A 17375-nucleotide genomic window follows, 5' to 3' on the forward strand; every position below is an offset into this window, starting at 1 on the left:
ATCGGGTAGATGAATAAAACATCATGAGCATGAAGGCTTAACTGTAAATGTGGGCAGACGCTCTCATCCCTGTGTGAGCTGTAGACACTTTGAGCAGGCAGCTTCCTCAGGATCTGCTATTTCTGTACAGAGACACCTCGTTCATGGCCTTTGCTCTACCAGGGCAGTCTGCATCCTATGACTGAGTTCTTTGGGTGCAAAAGTCTAGCTGCTTTTGCTCAACAGTCTTACTGGATTGGCTAGTCTGCTTTTTGGGTTGACTTTTTTCTCCATACAGCCTTGGTTTTGTCCTGCGTCTTTCACAGGCACTATTATTAAACTTTTTGTGGCTCATACCTGTGATCCTAGATACATAAGAGGCTAAGATCAGAAGCTCCTGGTTTGAATCCAGTCCAGGCAGGAAAGTCCATGAGAATCTTATCTACAACTAATCACCAAAAAGCTGGAAGTGGAGCTACAGTACAAGTGGCAGAGTACTAGCCTTGAGAGTAAAAGCTAATGGACAGCACACAGACTCAAAGTTAAAACCACAATACTAGCTCATAAAAACAAAACAAAACTAAAGCTAAAACAACTTCTTGTATCCCAAAATTCTGAGGAAAATGAGCTCTAGTGATACATCAAAGCCTTTCAAAAAATAAAAGAAAACCTATTTCTAGTTTAAGAATTTTTGATTCTCAAGAATCCCTACATGTAGATGTACTAAATAATACATTTTGACCATATCCTCAAGATAGAATTGCCCTATTTGATGGGAGTTTAGGACATGAACGAAGTGAGAAGCAAATACTGACCAAGTATTTTTCCAGATTTAATTGATCAAGTAATTCAGAAACATATCTGCCTTTTGCATGTCATCAAGACAACAATTAACAGACTCCTGAAGTATCAAAAATGAGGCCTATAAAAATCACTATATTCTTCTAGGTCTATCACTCTCCCAGTCAATAGCCACAGACTATTATCCTAGGCATTTGACCTACATATCAATACCATCTTTATGCAGAAGACGTCTATCAAGTTATTCCCAAGAAATTTCAAATATAAAGCGGTTATCTTGCATTCCTTGGAAATCATTGCCATAGAAAGAGTTGACTGACATATACTGTACAATGACCATAACTCATCTTTCCAATCCTTCAGGTTCTATCCATGCAGTTTTCTAGTTCTAAGTGCCAGTTTACGCTATTGACAATTTTATATTAGTAAGGAAGCATGCTAATTAAGTCAACCTATGAGAACTCGCTTTTTTTAACAAAAGAGGGGAGTACATTTAGCATAAAGAAAATTTTCTAGACTGGAGAACAAAAGCATCATGGTGGAAGTTTGTAGGGAATGACTTACGCTTGGGGAAAAAGGACTTCCCGGCTCTACGGCCAGGCTTGCAGAGAAAACAAGTATTGACCTTAAGAGCTGAAAGAAGCAGAATACATACCTTTTCCTTTTTAGAACCACCTCACTAGAAAAGAGGTTGGCATGTTGCTATGTGATTGAGAGCTCTTTTAGATAAAATTAGAAAATAACTTTATTTATTATCAATGAAAAACCCATGCGTCTCTTTCAGAATTTTACTCCTAATAAAAAAGGTATCTTGATTTGAGATGGAAGGAGATACAGAGATTAATCTTAAGTCTTAAATTTAATAGGCAGAGGTTCCTGAAGTTTAGACAGTTCATATAATCTAAATATGCTAATCACATTGGGAGAAACTAATACTAGAAAATGTGATAAAGATTCAGTAGCATAGAAGAAAGAAAAGAGAATAACATTATTTGGCTGCAATTTTACAACAAGATACTCATTTTAATTGCACATATATTTTAAAAACTAGTCATAAACCAGTGGCATGAGTATTAAGCCATAAAACTTGGGCAAATGCAAATAAATACATATTTGTGACTGACACAATCTGTTTTCCCTTAAGGATTAAGCATTTCACAATTCATTTCTGAGTCATTTCACTTTGCTTTCATTTTTCAAATGCTGAATTTCTTTGAGCATCTTTTTCTTTCTACTATTATTTGTTTACATCAAACCTAATCCAGAAAACTATAATATAAACAACTTTGGACAAATGAGGTTGTTTTAAAGATGTATGTTGTATACAGGTACTGGTGACTCACACCTATAATCTTAACATTAGAAGGCTGAGATATGTGAAGAGCTGAAGCCAACCCAGAAAAGTAAATTCTGAGAGACTCTATCTCTAGATAATCACCAAAATATTGGATTGGCAGTATGGCTCAAGTAATAGAGCACTCTGAATAAAAAAGCCAAGTGAGCACAAGTGCAAGGCTCTGAGTTCAAGACTAGTATCATGCTAAAGCAATCAATCAGTCAATAAAGTGTTATAGCAAAATAATCGTAGGTTGCCAGACTAAATGAAATCATTCTTGTTAATGGAAAATGTCAAACAAATTTCTTTTAGAACCTTGGTAATCCTAATAGAATACAAAGCAGAATGGAGATTTCTATCATCACTCAGTGGCTGTCTCCTAAAAATTAACCATGGTATCTATGCTTGGACTCTGTACACTCTCCAATTCATTTTGACTTTCCTGGGCTTATATCTAGGAAGAGTGATAGTTGCTTCTCTGCTCCTGACACCATAGAGCACCAACCAATATTTGACTCAAATAACCTCAGAGGGCATTTTGCCATTTCTTACTTTCTCTATGTGGGGAACAGGTAATGTTTCAAGCCTGAATATTTCCAACTCCAAAATCATTTTGTAGAAAGCACATCAACACATACTAACATTAATTGGAATTACTGTTTTTATATACTACATTTTAATCATAAAATACTTTTTTCAATACTTTTCTTTATTAGGGTAGCTATACAATCAAGTAGTTATAGATATTCTGATGGGTTCCTTTGGTTTTACTTAATCAGGAATCCTCCTAAAAGTTGTTCCACTCTGATAAAAAGCTTTCAGACTAAAAGTTTTTAGAGTGAGAGGTGATTTCAACATAAGGAAAAAAAATATTATCTCAGAGACTTGACTGGAAAAGTCAGAGTGAAAAGTAAGCATATTTAAAGGATAAATTATGCTGCTGTTTTTGTTACTGATGAGGATGATGATGATGATAATGATAAATATACCTGCACAAAGAACCATTGGTAGAAAAAAGTATACAAAGTTATTACTGTAAGATTTATCTGACAGAGAAACCTTTTCTTAAGAAATAAAGATATAAAGACTGGAAATACCTGTTTGTTCTAATGCTTTGGTTTAATGAAGAGTGGATAGTCACAGGAAGTATGATTGGACAAAGTGGTGTGATCTAATGATCAGAACTGTGGGAAGGGGACTTAACAAAGCCTGTGTGTTCAAATTCTTCCAAGTATCCCTGTGGTTTCAGAGATAAGAACATTATTTTTCCCCAGGGAATAGAGAGGGGACAGCTCATAATTTGTGTCTTACAATTTGCTTCTGAGACCTATAGGAAGAGAAAGCCGACATCACCTTTCTGCCTCTGATGTTCTCTCAAATGCCAATGTACCACGTTTGGAGATAGCACGTCCTTAACGTCATCCCCACTCAAATTAATTCTAATATGTAATTGGAGAGAATAGAGAAGAACTCTCATATTCCTTTTCTAATGCAGAGGTTTCATTTTTAACTATTTTTTAACAATGACTTCCTAAGTTCATTTTAATATAATCATGAAAACATGAAACGGTGCTTAATCACACAAGTGTAGTAGGAAGTTTGAAACACAATTGCAGTGGTCAGCAGAGAAAAATGTTATTTGACCTTGCTTGATTTCATTAATGTATTTTCTCCTGAGACAACACCTGCTGTTTTCCTTTTCTGGTGGAGCTTTCAGACGACTGCATCTATTAGCACCAGAATAAAAAGGTCCAGCGTGCATTCTTACTTTCCCACTAAAGCCCTAGATGCCTTGCTTCTTTAATTGAGATTTAAAGTATCACCTCTGGCTACTTAGTGAACTATTACTGAGTCTACATGTAATTCACTTTTTGTTACCACCAGTTAAAACAAAACTAATAAAGAAACAAGAGTTTCCTCCTGATACTTTGACATAAAAGGAGAGGAGGAAAATAAATCTCCCATTCTTCTCCATAAACAACCAACAACAGGTATGAAAACAACCCTTTATTAGGCCAAGTATGGTGGCAAATGCTTCTCATCCCAGAAACAAGTAAGTGGGATGATCATAGGCTATGGCACTCTAGGGGAAAAATTTAGGCTATCTAAAATTAACTAAAGCAAAAAGGGCTGAGGATGTGTCTGAAGGGGTGGAGTGGCAGTGTGTCTACTAAGCTTGTGTAAGGCTCTGAGCTCAAAACCCCAGTACGATAAAAAAAAATGTATTCTTAAATAATTTATATTTATTTATCTTGAGTTTTTTATAATTTATAAAGCTTGATAAGCTTGTTATAAAATTTGTTGCTGCTTGTCTATTTTAGGATCAATCAGCATGCCTTTCATTTTATTTTAAGAAGTTTAAAAAATATAATTTTACTTGATATAAATATGGCTGTAATTAATACCAACTCTGATAATTAGGTCTAAAGTGAAATTGCAAATGCATTGGATCAAGTCAAAGCTGTTTACAATACAAAGACAACTCAGTCCAAACAGAGTATATCCAGAAACAGCCTGAAGAATGTGACAGAATGACATAAGATCTCGTGTTTGCATGTTCCTATTCTAAGTGTCACATATAAAGTGTGCTGGTCACCACACCCAGAACAGTGATATGTTTCCATGGTAACTGATCTATTTGTAAAGAAACAGTAGTGAGGAGAGAGGAAAAAGACAACAAAGTATAAAACAAAACTAACTGGCCTTAAATGGTAGCAAGAAAAAGTCCTCAGGTAGGACATGTGGAGAGAGTGTTTTGTCTCAGGAAAGTATCATAAACTTCGAAAGTTTTTGAAGATAGGAATCTTGTGTTTCTTTTGGATCATTTTGCAATCTGCAAACAATCCAGGAACAAAAGATGCAACTAAATAAGAGAGAGAGATGGGCAGAGACAAAGAGAGAGAAAGAAAAAGAGAGAGAACAGAAGAGACAAATGAACAGATTCAAAAAGCCAATCACTTCTCAGAACAACAGTCATGAATGTAAAGGAACAAAGACCAGTGATTGCTTTGGTCATCAGTTCCTAGGATATGGTGATCAATTGTGAAAGCTAAAGTGAGAAGATATCCTTCATTGGAGTATCCCATTAAAGATGTGCATAATTGCTACTCAGTCTCTCCCTCCCTAACTTTGGTTGCCAGCCTCGAGGTGAATTATTTCATAAGTTTGAGTCTAATTCATTCAGCCAGTTTTGAATTTTGAGAACACAAAAACATATGTTCCCTTCCCCAGTGGCACTTTTACACTCATCTAAGTCAAAAGTAACTACCCTGTCAACTCAAGTAATAAAAAATTCATTATTTTGAAGATTAGCACTCTTAAACACACAAGAACATTCTACAGTTACATTTAGTGGTATTTAGGCTTTTCAGATGTAATTTTGATGCTTGATTTAACTTTGCTTTTCTCTTCTAAACTGATCTAGGGGCTTAAACTCTGGGCCTGGGCGCTGTCCCTTAGCTCTTCAGCGCTCTACCACTTGAGCCACAGTGCCACTTTTGGTTTTCTGAGTGGTTTATTAGAAATAAGAGTCTCATGGCTTTTCCTTCCCGGGCTGATTTTGAACCACAATCCTCAGATCTCAGGCTCCTGAGTAGCTAGGATTACAGGTGTGAGCCACTGGTGCCCAGTTAAACTGATCTAATTTTAAACTTACAGTAGCAATTAAAAACTAAACTGGTTATATCAGCCACAATGTACTGTGTTCTAGAGTAAAACACAGGCCATATAAAGTAAAATTCAGGCTACATTTATAAAGAAGTTTATGTATAAAGTTCAATGGTTTATGAAAACATCAAATGGTGATAAGTTTGCAATCACTATATGGGCTAAAAAGAAACCACTTCTATCCTTCTCAGACTTGAATATACACAGAGACAATCCAGAATCTTGTTAAGATGCATATTTCTTTCCAATAGGTCTGAGGTGAGTCTGAGAGCTCTGCATGTTGAACATCCAGTTATTGGTCACCTTACTGCAGTTTGAGTAGTAAGGCTTTGGAGAACTACAATCTTTTGTTAAACACTTTTCATTTTCTTTTCATTTCCAGTTTACGATCAGGACTCATTGCTTTATAGTCTAAATGGGTTAAGACAATGAAGGCTTCCAGCCCTTTATATCTTGGTACCTAAAAAGAGCTGCCAGCCTGGAATCTTCTTAGAATTTCTTTCCACAACAAGGGTTGTCTGTTTTCTTGTCTTTTGGGGGTAGTAATGGAGAACTCTGATTATTCTCGAGTCCCATTCTTAAATTCCTTTTAAGTTCTTACATTAAAAAAAAAAAAAACTGATGTAAAAATCTAAAAAGTAGCCATAGATTCAAAAGACATCTCCAGACTTGAGCAAGAATAATGTTTTTGGCAATGTACGCAGGAACAGGAAATTGTAATGAGTTTCTTTCAGCCCCAAAGCAACCACAAACCTATATTTCTTACTGTATTGGAACAACGGACTCAACCTTCTCCATATGGGCCAGCAACACACACACTACTAAAAGGCTTTTGGAAGCCTTGAGTTGAAAAACAGGACAGGTTAAGAGTGTAATGATACAAGCAGGACACAACAGGAAGCTAACAAATGGGAGACATCTCCCAGATATTCAACTCCAATTTAAAAAGCCAATTAAATTAAATTAACATAAACAAAAAGCCACAGGTACCCATGGAAGTAGTTTGTCCTGATTTTTTTTCCTTTCTACTTTTTCATTCATTCAGTAAAGAAGAGGAAAATCCATCTCAAGAAACACATACTAGCACTGTGCTTTTGAACTCACTTAATACAACCTTGATTCATTGAAAATTTATCATTCCCAGGGCAAGTTTGCTCTGCACGGAAAAAAAAGTCAGGAAACATTGCTGTGCATATGGTTCTGCTCATTATAAAAAACAGACAAGTGGAAGTTAAAATTTTTAGCTTTTATTTGTATACACGCTGTGAGGACAATCTTAAGTAGATACCTGGATAATTCAATCCACCCTATTTATTTTGCTAATGTCTCATACTTTCAATAAACTGTATGTAATAAGCAGAAATTTTCATGTAAGAGAGAGGAGAATGTAAGTGTACTTATTCCATTATACACTAAGATACAACATCTTTTGGTTTTCTGCAGTGATAGTTAACATGCAGATTTGACAGCAACAAAAATTATGAGGTTTATTTTTAATTATATTTTTTACCTAGGCTGAGTTTGAATTTAGGGTCTTCTGCTCATTCAACTTATTGTTCACTGCTAGAGCTCTACCATTTGACCATTTGAGCCTGCTTTCCAGCATGTTGGGTTTTTTTTCCTGGTCAATTGGAAATACAGTCTCCAGGGCTTTTATGCCCAGAATGTTTTTGTAGCTACCTATCCTCAGTAACTGGGATTATAGGGGTGAGCTATGATGTATGTATATAAATACATATGTCAAAACTATAATAATATATTATGTTATATATGTTATATAATATATGTAATTTATACTAGATATACATTTATAATAATATATGTTTATATGTAATATACATATATACAGACATAAACATATAAATACATATATATCAAATCTAAAATAAAATATCATAGCATTGTCATGAAAACCAAATACATATGGAACTGAATAAATATTCCATAAATAAATCTACACATATGTAGTCAACTAGTCAACAAGATTGAAAAGAAATCAAAATAATGAAAGTATAGTATCTTTAGTAAATACTGTTGGGAAAATTAGAAATCTACATGCAGACAAATTAAACTGGACCCTACTACACACAAAATTTCACCAAAATGAAGACACTTAAACCTAAGGTATGAAACTCTAAGATTACTAGAAAGAAAAATGGGGAAAGGGATCTTGACCTTCATTTTGGCAATAGTGTTTTTAGATATGAATCACCCTAAAGGTAGAAGCAACTAAAAATGTAAACAAACAAAAGTTAGTTTGTCAAACTAACTTCCAAGAAATAGACAACAATCAACCCAGAAAAGAGAAAACCTGTAGGATGGAGAAAATAGTTTCAAATAATATATCCATTAAGGAGTTAATATCCAAAGTATATAAGAAACATCAACAACTCAACAGTAAGGAGGAACAATATTTAAAAGGACCAACGTAACTAATAGTTGTCTTTCATTAAAAGATATACCAATAGCCACCCAGAACCCAAGTAGCCCCTAAGACTTCCTTTTCTCATACATGAATATTGCACTCTTCATGTCTCTTATATTCATTAAATGTTCTCAAGTGTTTCCAGATTATTACAATTTCAAAGAAAGCAGATTCAGATAGTCCCTCCTACATCTTAATGGAGAAGACAGATCTAGATATACCTCCTACATCTCCTAAACTTGTTTACAAAGAAATATAGTGGGAGGGGTAGGTATTTGCTCTTTTCACTTTCTGTTTTCTTCTGCATCTTGCACTTTTGATACTTGTTAAAAATATTTCCTCATCTACCTCATCCATCTACACTCTTCTCCAAATAAGTGATTTTTGTCTCTTTAATCTTAAGAGGGGTACAGAAGGTCTATAGTTTATATAGTTGCTTTGTGTTGAGAATTAACTGTTGGCCCTGCTTGGTAAAACAAAACCCTAATTTAGAAAGCGATGTGGAAAACTGAATTTAGAAGGAAATTCGGTTGGCAAATTGGCATAATCAGGACCAGAGGACAATTAGGACCAGAAGACATCAAGCTCTTTCTTTAAATAAAAATAAGTAAAAAGGGTATTAATGAAAACCCTCCTTTAAAATTAAAGATTTTTTGTTTTTTGTTTTTTTTTTTAAGAAAAACCATGTCCTCTAAAATCAGAAGCAGGCAAAGATATATACTCTTTCCACTCCTTTTCAATATAAAACTGAAATTCCTAGCCAGAACAATAAGACAAGAGAAAGACATGAAAAGGATTCACACAGGAAAAGGAGTCAATCTATCCCTTTTTGCAGACAACAGGATCTTATATCTAAAGGACCTGAGAGACTCCAACGACCAAACTCCTAGAGTTGATCACTAACTTTTTCAAAGTGGCAGGATACAAAAGCAACCCAGAAAGATAAAATTTTTTCCATATTCCAACAATGTACACTTAGGAAAATCAGAAAAGCAATTCAATTTGTAATAATTCAAAATAAAATAAAATATTTAAAAAGAAACCAAACCAAGGAGGCAAAAGACCTCTCTAGTGAAAACTACAAATATCTGAAGAAAGAAATCAGAGATGACAACAGGAAATGGAAAGACCCTACCATGCTTATGGACAGGTAGAATTAATATCATGAAAATTGCATTCTGCCAAAGGTAATCTACAAATTCAGTGCAATACCCATAGAAATCCCAGTGACGTTCTTCACTGAGGTAAAACAATTCAAAAATTATTATGAAACAGTGAAAGACCTTGAATAGCCAAAGCAATTTTAATCAGAAAGAAAGGAAGAAAGGAAGAAAGAGAGAGAGAAAGATAGAGAGGAAGAAAGGGAGGAAGAGGGGGAAGGAAGGAAGCAATGAAGGAAGGAAGGAAGGGAGGGAGGGAGGGAGGGAGGGAGGGAAGGAGGGAAGGAGGGAGGAAGGAAGGAAGGGAGGGAGGGAAAGAGAAAAAGGAAAAGTCAATGCTGGTCAATGCCAGATCTCAAACTCTAGTGCAGAGCCTTCATCATAAAGGGGTGTTGGATCTTGTCAAATGCTTTTCTACATCTATTGAGATAATCATGTGGTTCTTTTCCTTGCTCTTGTTGATGTGACGAATTATATTAATAGATTTGTGTATATTGAACTAGGTTTGCATCCCTGAAATGAATCCTGTTTGATCGTAGTGTATGATTTTTTGGATTAATTGTTGAAGTTGATTGGCCAAGATTTTGTTGAGAAGTTTTGCATCAAAGAAATGGGTCTATAGCTCTCTTTCTTTGATGAGTCCCTGCCTAGTTTTTGGATGAGGGTTATGATGGCTTCATAGAAAGAGTTCAGCAGTGAACTTTCTCTTTCCATTTCATTGAAGAGTTGGAGGAGTATTGGTGTGAATTCTGCTTTGAAGGCCTTGTAGAATTCCACTGTAAATCCATCAGGTCCTGGGCTTTTCTTAAATGGGAGGTCTCTCATTGCTGTCTCTATTTCAATGCTTGAAATGGGTTTGTTAAGTTGTTTTAATTCATCTTGGTTTAGGTTCGAAATGTTGATATTTGCTAGGAAATCGTCCATTTCATCCAGATTCTCAAACTCTTACCATAAAGGTTTGAGAAGTATCCCTTATAATGTTCTGAATCTTGATTGTTTCTGTAGTGTTGTTTCCATTCTCATCTCTAAGTTTGTTTATTTGGGTGTATTCTCTTCTTTTTCTGATAAGATTTGCTAAGGGTCTGTAGATTTTGTTAATTTTTTCGAAGGACTAACTCTTTGTTTTGTTGATTGTTTCTATTTCTTTGGATTCTAATTCGTTTAATTTTTATTTAATTTTAACTATTTCTTTCCCTCTACTGGATTGGGGTGGAAATGTAAACTTGTTCAAACAATTTTTGTAGCAGTATGGAGGTTCCTCAAAAGACTACTAAGCTCCCCTATGACCCAGCAATCCCACTTTTGTGCATTTTCCCAAATGATCACAAACAAGACCATACTAAAACTACCAGCACAACTACGTTTATTGCAGCATTGTTTACCATATCTAAGATATGGAACCAACACAGATGCCCCTCAGTAGATGAATGGATCAAGAAAATGTGATATATATATATATATATATATATATATATATATATATGCATACACACACACACACACACACACACACACACACACACACACACACACACAGTGGAATTCTATGCCTCCATCAGAAAGAATGACATTTCCCCATTTGTTAGGAAATGGAAAGACTTGGAAAAATTATATTAAGTGAAGTAAGCCAGGCCCAAAGAAACATAGATCCTATGCTTTCCCTTATTTGCAATAACTAGTATATGTCTGGGACAAGCAGAAACCATTAAAAGCTATGTACATATGACCAGATAAGATGATGTTAAGCAAAATGAACCCAAGATAGGGACACAAGTGGTTTTTTCTCTCTTGTAATTGTTTCTAACATATTTATAAGGTACCATGTGATTTTTGTATGTTCCTCCCCCACAGTATAACCCGTTTTCACTGTATTTGATGTCAGTATAATTTGGGGAGGGGAAGAGAAAAAACAATATGTTTAAATAGGGATACAGGTTGACCCATTGTGTGTTGAAAACAAACTTTACAATTTAGGAGGAGTGGGGAGGGTGGGGGTGAGGGGAGTGAAGTTGTGGAGATGGGAGGGAAAATATGGTAGGGGAAAACAAAAGAAGAGGCAGCAATGCGTGATAAGAAATGTAGTCATTACCTTGGCTCATGTAACTGTAGCCCCTCTGTACATTATTTTCACAATAAAAAACTCTACTACAGAGCTATAATTACAAAAAGAGCTTGGAACTAGCACAAAACAGTCCCAAAGAGCAATGGAACAATATACTTACTGATATTTGATATTTGACAAGAGAACCAAAATATATGTTGGAAGAAAGATAGCCTCTTCAATAATTGCTGTTGGGAAAACTGGACATTCATATGCAGAAAACTAAAAGTGGATCCCTGTTTGTCACCATGCACCAATATCTACTCTAAATGGATCAAAGACCTCAAATTTCAACCTGAAAATTTGAAACTACTGCAAGATGGAGTAGGAGAAATATTAGAACTTATAGTCATAGGCAGGAACTTTTTAAAGATATTACCAGGGGGACAGCAAATAGGAGAACTGACAAATTGGATTTCATCAAAATAAAAAGTTTCTACACAGCAAAGGACATAGTTACTAAACTAGAAAGACAGCCAGCAGACAGGAAAATCTTCACTAGCAACAACACATCTAGTAAAGGTCTAATATTTTAAAGTATACAAGAAGCTCAAGAAATTAATTGCCCCCCAGAAAAACTTATGAACCAATCAATAAACAAAGCAACTAAAGAGAGCCTTTTCAGAAGAAATTAGAAAAGCAAATACACACACAAGGAAATGTTCAACATCCTTGGCTACACAGGAAATGCAAATCAAAACAATACTGAGATACTATCTCACCCCATTTAGACTGCCAACATTAAGAATTCAAACAATAAAAAATGATGGCAGGAATGTGAGAGGAAAGGAACCCTATTGTACTATTGGTGGGATTGTAATTGAATCAGTCTGGATGGCAATTTGGCATTTCCTCAAGAAACTAAACATAAGGGCTGGGAAGTTGGCTCAGTGATAGGGTGTTTGTCTTGCATGCATGAGGCCCGGCATTTAATTCCTCAGCACCACATAAACAGAAAAAGCCAGAAGTGGCACTGTGGTTCAAGTGATAGATCACTTGCCTTGAGCTGAAGAGTTGAGGGACAGTGCCCAGGCCTATAGTTCAAGCCCCTTGACTGACAAAAGCAAGCAAGGAAGCAAGAAAGCAAGAAAGCAGGAAGGATGGAAGGAAGGAAGGAAAGAATGAAGGAAGGAAGGAAGGAAGGAAAGAAAGAAAACATAGAACTTCCCTATGATCCAGCCATACCATTCTTGGGCATTTACCCGCGTCATTTCAAGTAAGGATATGATAACAACACTTGCACCTCTATATTCATTGCTGCATTATTCACAATAGTTGAGTTTGGGAAATAGTGCAGATGGCCTACAATAGATAAGTGGATCATAAAAACGTGGTACATATTCACAATAGAATTTTACTCATTCATTAGAAAGAGCAATATCATGTCATATTCAGGGAAATGGATGGACCTAGAACAGATCATGTAAAGCAAGGTAAGCCAAGCAAAGAGAGACCAACAGTGCATGTTTTCTGTCATATATGGACAAACAACGGTCATGATAACTTATATAGAACTTCAATATAGATTGAAGGAGGATATTATTAGAGGAACCCAACAACATAACTTCTCTGAACATCTAAAATGCTGTATATCAAAATGAATTCCAGAAAATGGTAACATTTTATAGTTATTTTTAGGGTTGGTGTTCGTGTTTGTTTTGGTTTTGGTTATTTCTGTTATAATTGTCTTTTTAGAGGGTGAAAGGTAGACACAGGAATGGAGGGAGGAAGAGTGAACAAATGTAGTCATGGTATTCAATATATACCATATAAAAAAATGAACAAATTTGAGCTGGGAAGGTAGCTCAGTGGTAGAGCGCTTGCCTTGCATGCATGAGGCCCTGGATTCAATTCCTCAGCACCACATAAACAGAAAAAGCCTAAAGTGAGTATGGCTCAAGTGGTAGAGCTCTAGCCTTGAGCTGAAGAACTGAGGGACAGTGCCCAGGCCCAGAGTTCAAGTGCCACGACTGACAAAACAAAATGAACTAAGCAACTTGTGGGCAGAGACAGGAATAGGAAGCCAGAAGAAAGGAAAGGAAAGGGTGACACTGTCCAGGAAGAAATGCACTCATTTCCTGTCCTATGGAACTGTGACCTATCTGAACAACTTAATAACATATGTTAATTCCCAATGGATAGCTAATAGGATTTTAAAAAAGAAATCATAAACACAGTAAGGAAATGCAAAGTTTACACATTTAAAAGTGGTATACCTTCCAATGGCAGAAATAGAATAGTAGGTTGAAAGCTGTAGTAAAAATGTCAATTTACATCTGTTTATTGTTTGTGGATGAGACTTTAATATTGAATGTATTCTGGAGAGAGACATCCGTTTTAAATCCATTAATTAGATTCTTTACTCCTTGATGAATCTTTCTGTTTTTACTTCTAAGAGCTTAAGAGAAGTATGTTTTATCTTTTCATTATAAATCCATTGTTTTGCTTTTGTAATTGATGTGTGTTAATTACATAAATGTTTTCATTGTAATATTTTTATATTGCATATAATGTACTTTGAGAATATTCAACTATTATCCTTCTTAATCCCTACTTAAAAATAGATATTTTCACTATTCTATTTTGATATATGTACATAATATATGTATCACAATAGTCAATATATAGAATGAACTTAATGAACTGAAGATGAAAAGGTGGTGCTGGTGCCAGTGGCTCAGGCTTGTAATCATACTTATTCAGGAGGCTGAGATCTCCAGATTGCCATTCAAAGCCAGTCCAGGCAGGAAAGTCTATGAGGCTCCAATTAATCAGAGAAAAAGACAAAAGTGGTACTATAACTCAAATGGAAGAGTTCTAAACTTGAGGAAAAGGTGCTTAGAGACAGCCCCAGGTCTAGAGTCAAGAACCAGGCCTGGCAAGAAAGAAAAGAAAGAAAAGAAAGAAAGGAAGAAAGGAAGAAAGAAAGAAAGAAAAAGAAAGAAAGAAAGAAAGGAAGGAAGGAAGGAAGGAAGGAAGAAGGAAAGGAAGAAGGAAAGGAAGGAAGGAAGGAAGAAGGGAGGGAGGGAAGGAAGGAAGGAAGAAAGGAAAGAAGGAGGAAGGGAGGGAGGGAGGGAAGGAGGGAGGGAAAGAAGGAGGGAAGGGAAGAAGGAGGGAGGAAGGGAGGGAAGGAGGGAGGAAAAGAAGGAAGGAAGGAAGGAAGAAGGAAGGAAGGAAGGAAGGAAGGAAGGATGGAAGGAAGGAATAAAGGTAAATATAATCAGCAAAATACAACTCAGCGTTCAAAAATAATGAAATCTTGTAATTTCTAGAGGTCATTCAGCCAGGCACAGAAAGAGAACTATTGCATAATCTGATTGAACTTTTTTAACTTGTAGAAGTAAAAAGTAAAATCAAATGAGTCTTTTACAGTAGAACAGGAGGAATGTTGGGCCAAGGATATGAAGTTTCAATCGGGTGGGGTAACTTTCAAAGGTTTATTGTGCAGCATAGTTACTATGGTTAATAGTAATATATTCTATACTTGAAAATTACTGAGACCTCTTAAATGTTCTCAACACACATACCAGTATGTGAGATGATATATTAATTAGCTTGATTTAATCACTTCACAAGTTATAAGCAAATCAAAACATCATATTTTATACTGTAAATCTCAACAATTTAAAAACTATGATGGGTGTTTAACCCTGGTTATTTAACTCTTTCAAAATAACAACCCATGTACAAAGCAAATATACTACACACCACAAAATTTTGTGCCACATGATTACAAATTAGATTTGTGATTAGAATGGACTAAAATACTTAACATATTTTTGAAATGCAAATCATACAGTATTCTATATGCACAGAACACAATGACTGAAAGCAGGATGCGATTGCATGTGAAAGTGAAAAGTCCACTCATTCAAGTATAGGTAAGCACATCCCCAGAGCTCAGACTCAAGACAGGCATCACAATCCTTTTTTGAAGTCAGAAGTTGCATTAATCTTTTTCAGTTTCTTTGGAACCAAATAGAAAACACCAAAATTTCCTAATCTGTACATTATGCAATCCCTCGCTGACAGCACTGACCTCCCAGGAAACAAGGAGGAATCCATTTCTTCCACCTTTTTCCTCTCAGGATTTTATGTACTCATCCTATGATGAGGAATCAAGCCCTTTATGATGAAGACTTTTATTTTGTAAATACACCATAGAACTGTAAATTTTAACAGCTTACAGTTGAATGACTTAAAGTAATTCATTTTCAACTGCACATAATTCCCTTAGAGTTATAGGTATAAAAATCTGATCCAGATACTAATATGTTCTCAGCATTCAATAGCAACTCACATGAATTTTTTTACTCAATTAAATAAGAAATGTATTTACTGAGCTTTATGTTTTTTTCTAAACACAATGAATAAAATTTTTAAAAGCTTTATTGTAAAGGTGATGTACAGAGGGGTTACCATTATATAAGTAAGGTAATGAGTACATTTCTTTTTGAACAGTGTTGCCCCTTCCTTATTTTCTCCCACTCCACTCCCCCCAAGGTGTAAAGTTTATTTCCAACCTAGTGTCTAGTGAATATCTCTGTTCCATTGGTTAAGGCTTATAAGGCTTACATGATATAAATAAAAGAGAAGATATAGTTCCTAAGCCTCGATAGCTCCTTACTCCTTCCAGTAAGTAATCATGGCTATAAGAAACTGCTCTCTCATTGCATGCTCTAGCCCTGATTTCTTGGCAGGTTAATTGAATCCCTCTTTCTCCAATCTACAGATTGCAATAAAAAGGTCATGGCCACATTCAAAGGGTATGCGTGGCTTGAAGAAGATGTTGTGATTTGATGGGTTTTTGTACCCTTGTGTTTGAAGGCCTTTGCAATGTGGAATTTGGGAGGTATGATTGATTTGCTTTGGAATTTTCTAATTTAGTATTTTGATGGAACCTGAGATTGCCACCTCACCCACTTCTTTCTCACTCCCACTGTCAACACTCCATCATTCCACTCCTTTTTGTTCTTTATCTCTTCTTTGCTCTGAGCCCTGCTTCAGGAATAAATAGCAATGGAAAATTCCAGAATAAAATAGCATCCCCTATGGTGTCTTCACCTGGGAGGAAAATGAGCCCTTTCTTTCACTTATATTATGATTGGTTAAGTATTCTCACATTTTATATGACAGCAAGCCTTACTTTGCAATGCAAGGGAATACTCAGTGCATACCAGTTTTGGCAGCATCTCAGAATCCCTTGTGCTTCTGAGCATCCTGGAAAACAGTCTGTTGATCTGTATTCTGCTCAGCTTTGGATCTGAGTCTGCTGTGCAACATTATCTTACTCTATTGCATGAAAAAATGAAGTCTTCCCTGTTCCTATTCTCTTCACCTCTCAGACAATGGAATTTTCCATTAGAAAGAGAGAGCATAGCACTAAAAAGAGAAAAATCACTTTTTGTTCTCTTTCTTCTGTCCACTCTTAATACAAAGCTTTGCTCCTCCTCTCGGGAAAATGTTAAGACTGGCTGGCAGTCAGTTCGACAGAAGGAGAGCAGTGCAGCGGAAAATTGGATAACAGGATAAAAATCTATGGGGCCACAGGAATCGCATCAAAACTGGCTTCTCCTGTCAAAACGTAGACAAGTGACAAGGACAAATATAGAATGTTATTTATATTTAAATATTTCTAATGATATCATAATTACACTTGTGCCTCTGTAAAGCAGCCATTTTCCTGTGAGCTGTGATTCTACAAACCAAATGTTGTATATTGGGGAAAATCTACATAAGAATCAGACAGCTCCAATCAGGCATCTGGGGAAATCCTATAAACTCTTTAAATAGCTATTTCTAAAGGACAGAGCATAACAGTTTATTTTTTGAAAAACTTTTTTCTTGAAGTACAATTCAATAGTGAAGTTTAAGAATGGTGGGTGCTGTCTATTCTTGGGCAATGAG

At 35.7% G+C, this 17375-nt stretch overlaps 1 long non-coding RNA gene across 1 annotated transcript in view; it reads right to left on the reverse strand.

Annotated features, from left to right (window-relative positions):
• The window catches only part of LOC138833210 (uncharacterized), a 126212-nt gene that overhangs the window by 63334 nt on the left and 45503 nt on the right, over nt 1-17375 (reverse strand). The window lies entirely within an intron of this gene.

This window comes from Dipodomys merriami, unplaced genomic scaffold, assembly GCF_024711535.1.
Source record: "Dipodomys merriami isolate MVZ:Mamm:240054 unplaced genomic scaffold, mDipMer1.0.p SCAF_1, whole genome shotgun sequence".
In the NCBI taxonomy this organism is placed as follows: domain Eukaryota; kingdom Metazoa; phylum Chordata; class Mammalia; order Rodentia; family Heteromyidae; genus Dipodomys; species Dipodomys merriami.